The sequence below is a fragment of the Rhinoraja longicauda genome, chromosome 23 (assembly GCF_053455715.1).
Source record: "Rhinoraja longicauda isolate Sanriku21f chromosome 23, sRhiLon1.1, whole genome shotgun sequence".
In the NCBI taxonomy this organism is placed as follows: domain Eukaryota; kingdom Metazoa; phylum Chordata; class Chondrichthyes; order Rajiformes; family Arhynchobatidae; genus Rhinoraja; species Rhinoraja longicauda.
The window spans coordinates 23,296,915-23,309,237 of NC_135975.1; positions in this window are offsets into that span (position 1 = coordinate 23,296,915).

Sequence of the window (12,323 nt, forward strand, 5' to 3'; positions counted from 1 at the left end):
CTGGCTTTCCACTTATCTTTGCTTTGTAATATGTCTTTTTTATTTTTATACTGTCCTTAACTTCCCTTGTCAGCCATGGTCACCTCTTACTCCCCTTAGAATCTTTCTTCCTCTTTGGAATGAAATTACCCTTCTGGATTATTCCCAGAAGCACCTGCCATTGCTGTTCCACCGTCATCCCTGCTAGGGTCCCTTTCCAGTCAACTTTGGCCAGCTCCTCCCTCATCCCTTTGTTCAACTGCAATACTGACATTTCCGATTTTACCTTCTTTCTCTCAAATTGCAGATTAAAACTTATCATGTTATGGTCATTACCTCCTAATGGTTCCTTTACCTTGAGTTCCCTTATCAAATCCGGTTCGTTACACAACACTAAATCCAGAATTGCCTTCTCCCTGGTGGGCTCCAGTACAAGCTGCTCTAAGAATCCATCTCGGAGGCACTCTACAAACTCCCTTTCTTGGGGTCTAGTACCAACTGATTTTCCCATTCTACCTGCATGTTGAAATCTCCCATAACCACCGTAGCATTACCTTTGTTACATGCTAATTTTAACTCCTGATGCAACTTGCACCCTATCTTCAGACTACTGTTTGGGAATCTGTAGATAACTCTCATTAGGGTCTTTTTACCCTTACAATTTCTCAGTTCTATCCACAATAGCTCTACATCTTCTGATTCTATGTCACCCCTCGCAAGGGACTGAATTTCATTCCTCACCAACAGAGCCACCCCACCCTCTCTGCCCACCTGTCTGTCTTTTCGATGGGACGTATACCCCTGAATATTCAGTTACCAGCTCCGATCCTCTTGCAGCCATGTCGCTGTAATTCTCACAACATCATACTTACCAACTTCTAACTGAGCCTCTAGCTCATATACTTTCTTATACTTTGCACATTCATATAAAACACTTTTGATTCGGTATTCACCTTCCCTCTCACGCCGGTTTCGCCTGACCTTACTCTCTTATCCCTTCTTGAACTTTCCATCCCATTAATTCAGGTGTCCTTCGTAACTTTTCCTGCACTCTCTTCCCCTTTAACTCCATCTTTATACTCCCAATTTGTCAACTCCTCCCCCCCCCCCCCCCCGCTATTCAGTTTAAACCCACCCGTGTAGCACTAGCAAACCTGCCTGTCAGTGTCATAGTGTCAAAGAACCAAGGATAGTCACTGAACCTGAAACATTAAACAGCAAACTATTGAGGTTACGTCATCTCATTAATTTATTTTGATCAATTCCCCCATTTTTTTCCCTCTGAACTCTTCAGTGTTCTCTCTATGCTCCTCTGAACCAGTTGCTAGGAGGCAGACAGCATGTGGTAGTAACCAGCCAATAACATGTGATTAATTTCTTTCCTGCCTATCCCTGTAGCTTTTCCTTCCAAGCAGTGTGGAGAGCAGAAAAAAAAGTGGTAAGAATCCAATCCCATGGTGTTGAATTCAGATAACATTTAGATGAATGAGGTGTTGCATATTAATTGTGAGTTGGTAAGAACCTATTTTCACCAAGTATGGGTCTGGCAATTGCTCTCTCATCAGTAATAATCAGTGACTATTTGATCTTTTGATATATTGGATCACACAGTGCCAAGAATATGTGAAACAAGGCTAGCCAATCAATGATTGCTCTTGGACTGAAGTAATTGGCTGTGATTATTGATCATTCACTTACATTATCCAGTCAATATGAGGCAAACATCTTACGATTACTCAATACAATCCAGTTTACTTCTGTGAAACTGATAAAAACACATTCTAAACATTCACCTGAATTTTCCTGTCATTAATACTATTCAGGTTCAAGGAGAGTGGGGCTGCTGGGGCTGTGGATAACTAGGTACTGGGTACAGAATGGGGTGGACATGAAAGAAACCCCCTGCCTGATATAAACGGACCTTTAACGGAATATAGTCAGGCAGTGATGTAATTCTTGTGTAAAGAAAGAGTACTCATCGGGTCAGGCAGCATCCCTGGAGAACATGGATAGGTTGACATTTCGGCGCAAGACCTTTCTTCAGACCAATTGGGCGTGGGGAGGAAACTGAAAGAGAGGAGGGGCAGGACATAGCTTGGCAGGTGTTTGATAGGCAGAGGTTTAGACAGAGGGGCAGGACATAGCTTGGCAGGTGTTTGATAGGCAGAGGTTTAGACAGAGGGGCAGGACATAGCTTGGCAGGTGTTTGATAGGCAGAGGTTTAGACAGAGGCCAGAGATGGAAAAAAACAGAAGGTGTGAGAAGAGGATTGAAGAGTTGCGACTTGGGAAGCTAGAGGAAGAAATGTAGTGGGAGGGGTGAAATTGGTGCAAGTTCAGGGGGGGACAAGGAAGAGGGGTCTTGGGTGAGAAATGGAAGGGGACATTGTTAGAGGTTACCTAAAATTGGATAATTCAACTGTCATACCGCTGGTTTGTTAGCTACCCAAGAAGAATATTAGATTATGTTCCTCCAGTTTGCTCGTGGCCTCACACCTGGCAGTGGAGGAGGCCAGGACAGAAATCTATATACTAAAACTCTCGTTTGTTTGTTCCTGAACTACAGCCAAATTGGTACACGATAGTGCGACAATTTTAGGCCCACCTTACTCACCGTCGCCCCTTTGGTGCTAATGGATGAAGTTTCATTGAAATCGGTGTTATAGTTTTAAAGTTATTCACATTTTAAAGTTTAAATCTATCTCCTAGGGAGGGAGGGGGAGGAAAGGTGGGGGGAGGAGGGAGGATAAGGGGGGTTGAGGGGGATGGAGTGGAGTGGGGGAGGAGGGAGCATGAAGGTGGGAGGAGGGAGGGTGGAGGGAGGAGGGAGGGAGGGGGTGGAAGGAGGGGATGGAAGGAGGGGGGTGGAGGGAGGGGGGAGGGGGAAGGGGGAGGGGGAAGGGGGAAGGGGGAGGGGAGGGGGGAGGAGAGGGTGTTGCACCAATGCAGGTTTGGGCCCAACTGGTCCACTTGGTCTAGTATGATTTTAAGAATAGGAAGGGGAGTTAAAATGGTTAGCAACTGGGAGATATGGTAGGCCTTGGCAGACTGAGTGCAAGTTTCCAGCACTTTGTGCCTTTTTATGGAAAACCAGCAACAGTTCCTTGTTTGTGTAATGCTGCTTTTTCAAACAAAATGATCATCTAAGATTGTGTGAAAATTGTAGACATAAATGTATTTAACTAGCAATTGAGGATAATTATTTTTCAATATTTTAAGTCATTTCTCAACTTATTTCCTTGTGTTTCTCTAATTATCACTCTTGTCCACTGCTGTTAATTGAGGATTGCCGGTTGAATCTCCTCCATAGAAATACATCATTTGTAGGGGCAGTTCCACTCCTTCCCTTTGAATGTTTGGCCATTTGCTATACATTACGGTCGATTAATCTGGAATGCTGTGCCTTAAAGGTGATAAAAAACAGATTCAGTGATAACAGTAAATGAAAAAGAAATTGTGGATACTAGACATCTGAAATAAAAACAATATACTGGAAGCTTTCAGTATATCCATGAAAAGATAAACTGAGTTAATGTCAGATTATATCAGATTGAAGACCCTTTATCAGAACTGGGAAAGCAAAAATAAGTATTAAATTGCAGAGGGGATAGATAGGACATGGAATATCTCCAATAGGTGGGGCCAGGGTGGTCATGATGTTAAGATGTTGATAAAGCCATCGGGTTGATTAGAAAATTATGGTGGTTAGAGTGATGTGGCACAGTGGCATAGCGGTAGAATTACTGCCTTACAGTGCCTGAGACCCAGGTTCAACCCTAATTATGGGTGATGTCGACAAGAGTTCGTACGTTCTCCCTGTAACCGCATGAGTTTTCTCCGGTTTCCTCCTATACTCCAAAGGCATACAGGTTTGTAGGTTAATAGGGCCCGTTTCTGCATTGTATCTCTGAAGTCTAATGTGACAATAAACTAAATGAAACTTTAAAAATGTAATTATTGAGGACATGTTAAAACGAGCACTGCTTATGAAGCAGCGGAAAAATCTTTAATAACTGCCAAAGCCTTAAAGTCCCTCAAAATTTGTCAGCAAAGCTATAAAAGATTATAAACAGTTAAACTCATTAATGGAACTCAAATAAATAAGAAGTGAATTATCTCACACTGTTGACAGCCATTCTTCTCGTTCAAACATATGGGTTCACAAGGCAGATTTCTTGGTGTACACAAAACAATAACTACAGATGTATGAAGCCCATTGCTGGATTATCAGAGGAGTCTAAAGTCAGAGTGGAATTTGGATCTGGCCAGTGATTGGCAGTGGATTTTTGGTCCATTCGTAGTTGCTCACGAGTCCTAAACTTCTGTGTGGTTTGGGATGTAGTTGTTGGAAGTTCCACTTGGAACGGTCTGCATTTCCCAGGCAGATTCAGAAATGTGTACAGATCTCTGGTGGCAGCTGCAGGCTGGAGAGAGATATGTTCCAAAGGGAGAGTAGATTTAATCAGGGAATTAATTTTTCACGTAGATTGGGATAAGGCAGTAAATTTCACGTGGGCATTCATATTAAATTTTGTATTAATTTATCATAGAACCAACAAAGGTGGAGAGCATATTCAATTTCCCAATGAGCCAGATTTAATAAACAGGCTAATGGTGCATGAAAATTTAATAAATTGTGACTAATGTGATTGATTTCATTGGAATACCCAAAGGGGAAAAATACAAAATGACCACCAAGATTTCAGATTAAAATTGGGCAGTTTTCTGTGTGATAACTCAGAGATTGTTCATGGAAAAATTGAGAAATTTGTTCAGGTGACAAAGGGACTGGAAAAAAAAGATGGGAGAAAATCAAGGATCATCTATAATCTCAGCAAATGTTGGAACTTGCAGGGCCAAATGAACTACTCCTATTGTCATGTTCATATATAAAAATACATATTAACTGTTTAATTATCACCAGCAGATTGGCAGAAAGTATAAACCCCTTTGGAACTTCTTATCTTAATTTTTTTGCACCCTACTGAAGGTGAGGGAGGTCTGAAAATGTTCATATATATTTTATTACACACTATTTAGATATATATTAAACTGTAATGCTATAGAAAATATTTCAGGCAGTTCACGTCATTAGTACAACTTGCAGATGAAACAGTGCCTCTCGATCTCTGGGTATTGGAAATGTGGATTGCAATTTGAAAATCCTCTGAAGAAAATTTGCATGCAATGACAATCATTCAGCTCCAACTGGAAACAGCAAATTCCTGCAATTCATTTACTATGACAGTGTGCTTAAATTCAAATGTTATGTAAGGAACTCTTTGACTCTAATTTACATTTCCAGACAAGATCACATTTACTGAGACAATTACTCAGAGATAAGGAGAGGCAGAAGTAGCAAGTGTAGATGAAAATATTATGAACGTTTGTACTGTGTGCCATAAAATAATGGACAGTTGCTATAAGTTAATAATATTGAATAATGATGTATGTACATTTTTGATTGGGTGTTATGAAGATGATGCTCAGGTTTCTGATTTACTATTTCTCAAGAAAATAAATTAACATTTGTGTTGTGAATAATGTATTATAACAAGCTGTTTATACAGGAACAAATTAAATTTATACCAGGATGCTGACACACATCTTCATAAATAAGTTATTTTAAACAGAAAATAGATACTTAAAGTTAAATTCTGTTTTCTAAGGGTTGTGAAATTGCCAGAGGTTGTATAAAATTCTCAGCTAAAACAATTAAAATATATCAATTTCAATCTGAACTGAAAAATTAGAATAAGTATGATAGAAGCTGAAATGTGAAATTATTTATAAATGTTGCTGACTCTAATCAGAATGGTACAGTGTTAAAGAGCTTAGGTTCCTTTTAAAAGAAACCGTGCCTCGATAAATTGAGAATTTCCATGAGCTGTCACATTTGTCAGTAGATACTATCAGCTTTTCATGCTGTCTATGCATGGCTTAGTTCATTTGCATTTTTCTCCATTCACATTTCCTGCACAATTTTTAACCTTACTGTCAATAAACTTCTGCAATAACAAATTCAATACATTTTTATTTTGCTCGGTGTGTGAAGGCTGAAAAAAGCACACAGAGCCTACATTACTTCTGTGTGTTTGGGATGCTAATCTTCATTTGATTAAATCAGATCTGATAACATGGCTATTGGATGCTTTATAATAGCTATTCCTTTCCATGTTCAATTAATAAATAGTGTTTTTGGAAATCGTAGGTGTTCATGGCATAAAGGGGCATTGTTTTCATGTCAGTCAAAAAAGAGCTATTGGAACCAACAGCTCCTTTCAGCCCTGGCCTATGGAATTGCAGGGTTTGGCATTTCAAGAGAACAAGCAATTATATTTTAAAGGCTTTTTTAGACCTTCATCACCTTTCAGCGAATGAGGTCCAAATCCCACCATTTAGGTAATGGTATCCCCTAGTTATTGACCACTATGCTGAGGCATATCCTATCTATCCCACTCTTAATATTTTACGTGCCATTCAATCTCCCCTCAGCTTTAACTGCCCTGAAGGAAATAACGCCAACATAGCCCATCTCTCCCCATTACTAAAACGTCCATAACCAGATAATATACTATTAAAAATCCCTTCTGCACTCTCTATGTTCTATCCTAGCCTACTTGTGATTTGATGACCATTGCAGCATTAATGGTATTTTCTGTGATGGTGTTAATGGAATGATCATTAACTTTTTATTGTCTAAATTCTTCAAATTTCTAAGGTGTACTGAGCTCTTATGTTTTTCGTTGTCTGTTGACTGCTTACAAATCAGCAATTACTGTGAAGTGTGCTGATTTACTTCATCTCAATGTTGCATTAATTTCTCTAAATTGAAACTACTACTGAAACACCACAGGGAACTAGCAATGATAAAAAGAGTATGAGGCAATCATACATCTTACCCAGAGAAGGTCAATAAACTCAGCACTGTAGGTGCTGACAGCGTATGCCTTTTTTAAGATGCTTTAATCTGGATAATGGGGTTCAACTTAAATTGAAATAGTATTATCAATATCAACACTCATTTTGGTGTAGAATGGTTGAGCGAGCAATATATTGTTCAGCCTTTGGCCAATTGAGCAAAAGAAATTTGAAGATTCAGGCCACGGCGTTGGAGTATCTTGTTCAGTTTTGGTCTCCCTGCTATAAGAAAAATGTCATTAAGCTGGAAAGTGTGCAGAGACAATTTATGAGGATGTTGCCAGGACTTGAGGGGCTGAGCTACAGGGAGAATTGGGCAGGCTAGGATTTTATTCCTTGGAGCACAGAGGTGAGGGGTGATCTTTAGAGGTGTATAAAATCATAAGGGGAGTAGATAGGGTGAACTTTTACCCAGGGTAGGGAAATAAAGAACAAAAGTACATAAGTTTAAGGTGAGAGGGTCAAGATTTAACACAAACCTGAGAGGCAGCTTTTTGACGTAGAAGATGGTGGGTATATGGAACAAGCTGCCAGAGGAGGTAATTGAGGTAAGTACTATGACAGCATTTAAAAGACATTTGACAGATATATCGATAGGAAGGTTTTAGAGGGATATGGACCAAACGTAGGCAAATGGCTTAGATGGAGCATCTTTTTTGGCATGGACAAGTAGAGCCATAGGGCCTGGTTCCATGCTGTATGACTCGTGTCCAATGGGCAGTAGTTACCCTTGCCCTCCAATATGCTGCTGAGACATGGACCACCTACAGGAACCATTACAGTAAAAATATATTCTCTGCAAAACCCTCAAATCATTTTCCTCTCCCAGACAAACATTACCAGCATTGAGGCCCTGATTCCTCTCAGTTGGCTACATTGACTGGCCATGCCATTTGCATGCCCAACACCACACCTTTGAAACAGGTGTTTCTATTCTAATCTCTGTCATGGGAGAAGATTACCAGGCAGACAGAAAAGAAGAGGAAAGAAGTCGGTCCCTGAAAACATTAAGAGACCATAAAATGTAGTGGGTGTCAGACGTGTTTAGCAATGTTCAAGAGATTCTGAGGAAGGAATATTAAATAATTGTATGGTTTGTGTGGGATGCAAAGAAAGGATCAACTAAAATCAGGAATTATCACAAATTAATAACAATCTTGTAATTCATGGCACACATGAATTTCAAAGCATCAAACATTTTGATAGATTAAGTGGATAGATTAAAATAAGTCCTTCCTGCAGCCTTGGGCACTATAAATGTTTAAGAGAGGTGAATGGCAGAGGATCACATTGAACGTTGAAAGAATCACGACAGTTAAGGAGAAATCTTAGGAGACCTGCAGATACACTGCCACCAAGCATTCAGATTGATCTGACCTGTTGACACCATTAATGCTTGGCTAGTAAACTTATTTTAAGTTTCCCTTAAGACGTTTGTTTGCACTGCAAATTATTTAAACCCATGCTGGATAAAGTCACCTCATGCTGCTCCCTCGGGAAGAGAAGGAACGTGCATTGGACCCAGACCCGCAGAAACATTTGCATGTATTTCATCAACATCTCAACCGAAAAAGTGTACATGGAGGCTCTACAAAGATACATAAACATGGGCGGCACGGTGGTGCAGCGGTAGAGTTGCTGCCTTACAGCGAATGCAGCGCCGGAGACTCGGGTTCGATCCTGACTACGGGTGCTGTCTGTACGGAGTTTGTACGTTCTCCTCGTGACTTTCGTGGGTTTTCTCCGAGATCTTTGGTTTCCTCCCACACTCCAAAGACGTTCAGGTATGTAGGTTAATTGGCTGGGCAAATGTTTTAAAAAATTGTCCCTATTGGGTGTAGGATAGTGTTAATGTGTGGGGATCGCTGGGCGGCGCGGACCCGGTGGGCTGAAGGGCCTGTTTCTGCGCTGTATCTCTAAATCTAAATAAACACTGACATTTGTCAGCTTCTAGATGACAATTACAAAGCAATATATAGCTGACACCTGCTTCACCTCTGTGCAGTATTGAGTGGTTATTTGGTGCCCCAGATGTATTCTCAGGCATGCAGGGAAATGTTTATGATATGAGCCTGCATAACAGTGTTTAATATCGGGATAGAGCAGCAGCTGTACTGGATAGTGCATTGTTTTCCAAGGATGGTGGTTGATCTCATGCACATGGCACGATTGATTCTAACAACAACATCAAAAGGTTTCCAGAAGAAAGCTCACAACATGAGTGAAGTAGGGCATTCTAAATTTAGTGTAATTGATGCTGGGTCACTTGGTTAATGCATTAGAAAAATCTGAGTTTGGGTTTAGTTTATTGCCACGCGTACTGCGAAAATGCTCTGTTTTGTACTAACCAGTCAGTGGAAAGACAGAATATGATTACAATCGAACCATCCACAGAGTACAGATACATGATAAGGATATAACGTGAATAACATTTAGTGCAAGTCCAGTAAAGTCCGATCAAGGATAGTCTGGCGGTCTCCATTGAAGTAGATAGTAGCTCAGAACTGCTCTCTAGTTGTTATAGGATGGTTCAGTTGCCTGATAACAGCTGGGAAGACACTGTCCCTGAATCTGGAGGTTTGCATTTTTCACACTTCTGTATCTCTTGCCTGATGGGAATGTGGAGAAGAGGGAATGGCTGGGGTGCAACTCGTCCTTGATTGTACTGGTGGCCTTGCCGAGGCACCGTGAGGTGTAAATTGAGTCAATGGAAGGGAGGTCAGTCTGTGTGATGGTCTGGGCCATGTCCACAATTCTCTGCAATTTCTTAGGATCTTGGATGTAGCTGTTACCAAACCTTGCTGTGATGCATAAGCAATTACATTTGTCAGCTCCTAGGTGACACTCCCAATCACAAAGCAATGTATAGCTGCCACCTGCTTTACCTCCTTCACCTCTGTACAGTATTGGGTGGTTACCTGGTCCCCCAAATCTGACTGATAACGTTCACCCTGAAATCGGAAGTAAAAATGCGTTAGACCTTTAACTTAAAACATTTCACTTGCTTCCATTGGTGCCTTACAGTTTGTATTTAATAGAGCATTATTAGTACAGAAAACATTTTATATTTCTAATGGGTTATGGTTTACTGAACAGTAGCACCCATCCTGGGAGCCTTTCTGAACTATAGGTTATCTGTATTTACAACATACAATCACCTACCTATTCCCAATTTTAAAGTAGCTTCTCCAAGAAGGCCTTGTGGTCAAATTACCAATGGCAATTCAATAAAGAGGCCATTGCTTGGACACTAAGTTGTGGAGTAACTCAGTGAGTCAGACAGCATCTCTGGAGAACATGGATAGGTGATATTTCGTGTCAGAACCCTTCTTCAAATTGATTGCGGGGGGGAGTGTAAAAAAGCTGGGAGAAAGGGGAGGCAAGGCAAAGCGTGGCAATTAATGGGTGGACACAGGCGAGGGGGGGGGGTTTGGATAGGCAGATGGTTGGAACAAGGCTCACAGATTAAAGCAGAAGGTGCACGTGAATCTCCTTTGACCTCATCTACTGCATCTGTTGTTCCTGATCTGGTCTCCTGTTCATCGGTGAGTCCAAGCATTAACTCGGCAACTCTTTTGTTGATTACTTGCTGTTGGTCCGCAAAGGTGTACAGGATCTCCTGGTTCCTAACCATTTTAACTCCCCTTCCCCTCACCCCATCTCCCTCCACCTCCCCTGCCCTGGACAGACAACTATTTCCTCCCTCCCCCTAAATTTCTTTTTCTGGCTTTACAATTTGCAACTCTTCAATCCTTCAGTATCATAACTTCTGCTTTATTCTCTGGCCTTTGTTCCAACCATCTACCCCCCCCCCCCTTCCCTGTGTCAATCTATTACCTAGCGCTCTCTGTCCTATAGCTCACACCCTATAGTCCTGGCAACATCCTCGTAAAATTTTTCTGAACCCTTTCAAGCTTGACAATATCTTTCTTATAACATGGTGCCCAGAACTGAACACAATATTCTAAATGCAGTCTCACCAACGTCTTATACAACTGCAACATGACCTCCCAACCTCTCTACTCAATACTCTGACTGAAGGCCACAGTGCCAAAAGCCTTTTTGATCATCCTATCTACCTGCGACTCATCCTTCAAGGAACCATGCATCTGTGCTCCTAGATCCCTTTGCTTTACAACACTACCCAGAGGCCTACCATTTACTGTGTAGGTCCTGCCCTTGTTCGAGGTCCAAAAATGCAACACCTCACACTTCTCTGTATTAAATCCCATCAACCATTCCTCCGCCCACCTATGGCCAATCGATCCAAATCCTGCTGCAATCTTTCACAACCGTCTTCACTATCTGCAAAACTACTCACTTTTGTATCATTAGCAAACTTGCTAATCTTGCCCTGTGTGGTCTCATCCAAATCATTGATGTAGATGACAAACAGTAACGGGCCCAGCACCGAACCCTGAGGCACACCATTAGTAACCTTCCACCATCACCCTCTGCTTCCTTCTATGGAGCCAATTTGCTATCCATTCAGCTATCTCTCCTTGGATCCCATGTGATCCAATGTTACAGAGCAGCCTACCATGCGGAACCTTGTCGGATGCCTTACTGAAAACCATGTACACAACATCGACAGCTCTGCCCTCATCGACCTTTTTGGTTACGTCTTCAAAAAAATCAACCCGATTTGGGAGACATGACCTCCCATGTACAAAACCATGCTGACCATCCCCAATCAGCCCTTGCCCATCAAAATGCCTGTATAACCTATCCCTCAGAATACTCTCCAGATAGTTCCAAGTATAGTGGAGAAAATAAGAAATTAAATTTTCACACCTAGATTGTGTCATTTATTTCCTCAGGAAATTGTTTTGAAGTGTGAGAAATTGAACAGACCTATTTGACTTCGAGGCAATCTTCTCCCATGTCCTCTTTCCATCTAATGCATGACTGTCAAAATATTTAATAGGGTGTTGATGAGGTACATTGATTTGTTATTCTTGAAAACATGATTTATTTTTTTCTTGTACATATCACCTTAAAACATCTCAACTGGCTTCACACAATTATATTTGATGTGTTGGTGGCAGCAATGTGAAGAAATTGTCCATTCTTGGAATATGTCATAAAAAATCTGAGACCCATCTCATTTCGACTAGTTCCTTTGTAAATACATCTCTGTATGGAACTTGTTCCTATAATGGCTGCTGATTCCATCTTAAGAGGTCAGAACGTGAATAGACAGGTGTCCTTCTGCATGCTATCTGTAAAATTCTCCTCACTCTCGGGCATCATATTTTTTAGTGTGCAGCACGGTGGCGCAGCGGTAGTGTTGCTGCCTTACAGCAAATGCCGGAGACCCAGGTTCGATTCCGACTATGGTTGCTGTCTGTACGGAGTTTGTACGTTTTCCCTGCGACTGCGTGGGTTTTCTCCGAGATCTTCGGTTTCCTCCCGCACTCCAAA